A 2,577-nucleotide genomic window follows, 5' to 3' on the forward strand; every position below is an offset into this window, starting at 1 on the left:
ATTAATACGAATGGTGCGGTCGTTTATAATTAAATTTTTCGTACATTAAACAAAAAGCGGACACTAAAAATATAACACCGGTGATTGACTTAGAGGTAAGTTGATTTATATTTAATCACATTTGTGTGAAAACCATTGTATGTGCTTATTTCATTTGAAAACAGTACTTGAATATATCTTTGCCTATTCAACGGACTCGTTTCAGTGCATAGACACCCACTGCAAAGTATAGGCCTCAACCAAACATATCTATGGAGGGATATACCATAATCGCCACGCATGGAAGGTTAGTTAACTGTTTCAGTGTGGTATTACGGTACGAAGTGGAAGGTGATGCCTATATTCTTAATACTTGTTTATGAGCAATGGCAATCCTATATAATTAATGCACAAAGTGTGAATTACATATGTTTTTATCCCGAGTGTTGAATCTGCGAAGGATCGTAAGTCTCAGTGTTTACCACTGGGCTACCACTGCTATGTACACACACACACGGTGACACATACACACACACATATATATATACTAGCTGATCCCGCAAACTTTGTTTTGCAAACAAAAACTAAAGTTTTTAATTAACACATTAAAAATAAGGGTTGATCGTAGAGGGGTAAAAATTTAAGGTTGTGTGTATTTTTGTATGTTGTATCATAAAAAATATAAACAAAAAATTTTGGCTAAAAATTTAAAAAAAAATTTAGGGGGTGGACCACCCTTATGACTAAGGGGTATGGAAAATAGATAGTAGCCGATTCTCAGACCTACTGAATACGCATATGAAATTTGGTAAAAATCGGTCAAGCCGTTTCGGAGGAGTTCAAGTTCGAACACCGTGACACGAGAATTTTATATATTAGATATATAAAAAAACGTGTGTAAATTTGACACAATCGCAGTTTAAGTGCAGAGAACGTTGAAGACAGTTAAATAAATTGAGACCAACTTTATTTACTCTGTGTTTGACAGTCATGTTATCATTTGATTGTTCCATGGGTTTTAGGGGGCAGAGCGTAGGTAGCGGCTAGCCTTTCGTTTTAGTTAGCAAACTTCGTGGATTTGATTATAATGGTGTAGCGTTGCAAGGTTGATACATTTCGGTTTTAGACCCAAATAGAATTACTACATCGTTCCTTGTTTTAAGAATGAGCTCTCATTGCTACCCAAATGGCATGGTAGGTGGCAGTTTTAAAGAAGCGTGACTCCAGAACTCCCGGGGTAGCGTTGGTTCGGGCTGATCTGGCAGAGCCGAGCCTTAAATTGCTTCACTGAACTTAGGGTATCTAAGTTCAAGGGACCCCATAAGGGGACCACAGCTTAAGTTGTCTCTCGTCGATAATACCCGGTTAGCATTAGATAGAACCTGATATTGCCAGGCTAATACTACCACTTAGGAAAGCGTTCGAGCTGGGAGAAGAAGTGACGGAAGAAACTCTAGCAATTCCTCTTTTAAGTATGATCGGCGGTCGACGTCACCTGTCCAACGTTCCTCTATCACCTCTATCAGCTTTCTCAGCAACAAATGTCCACGCAACCTCGTCTATATTAAACTATTTCTGTCCAAGTATGTACAAGAGAGTCCTGCGCTCGCTCTGCTCTAAACAGACGTGTCCGTGTCAATCAAAACCGCTGCTGCCGATAGAAAAATCATAAGTGCTGGAAAAAGTGTTTAAATATTTAAAATGTTAGTGTCAAAAAAGCGCGCTCTCCTTCTAAACGCGCTGATATAAAAAAAAAACTTAAGATGGGAAAATATTGGATTTTTAAAAGCTAAGACAGTGAAGTAAAAAAAGGACTTTGTTGTAACACTTTGTTGCACGACTACTACTGCATGTGCGGAAGTGGCTAACTCTGTATTCCGGTTGTTGTTTTCGGTTTCTACTCTATACTATTCGCCGCCTCCCGGCGTTTCGGCGCGCTGCGAGAGACTTGCTGTGTTGCTGCTTCTTTTCTCCTTCGATGGTAGTTCTGGAGTCTCCGTCAGTGTCATGTTGTGTTGAGTGTTTTTCTTCTTGCTTCTGCCTCCTGGCAGTTGCTATTCGGTGCGCCCTCTTGCTTGGGCGTGTCTTGTCACCTTGTGTATGACCTTCTTGATGGGGGCCCGCCTTCTTTTTGGGGGACGTCTTTTAATACCTTTCGGGGTCGATGCGTCCTCGTCCGGCATTGCATGGCGTGGCCTACGATTTGCTGTCGATGAATTTTGTTCTGGTTCGTAGTCGGCCGCTTGGGCCACCAGATGGTTCGGGTGGTGTACGGCGTCTTGGAAGTACTTCCCTGACGCCTCTTCGAAGAATTCTTTGATGGTTGAGAGTTGAGAGTTCAAGTCGCTGTGAATATCGACGTTCCTCTGGTAAAGCTCTGCTCCGGTTGCATTCCGGGCAAAGCGGTTCTGGATTGTTTGCAGGCGCTTCAATATTGGCTCACTGACGTGAGCGAAGGCTACGCTCGCGTAGGACATTATTGGACTTACGCAAGCCTTGTAGAGATGGATTTTGTGCCTCAGAGCTTGTTTGCTGGAGGCATAGAGTAGTGGGTGAAGTTTACCCGATACGAATGCGGCCTTGTTTCTCACGTTTTTG

The sequence above is a fragment of the Battus philenor genome, unplaced genomic scaffold (genome assembly GCF_028537555.1).
Source record: "Battus philenor isolate CCGP_79_NKW_IND1 unplaced genomic scaffold, ilBatPhil1.0.hap1 SCAF_26, whole genome shotgun sequence".
Taxonomy (NCBI): Eukaryota; Metazoa; Arthropoda; class Insecta; order Lepidoptera; family Papilionidae; genus Battus; species Battus philenor.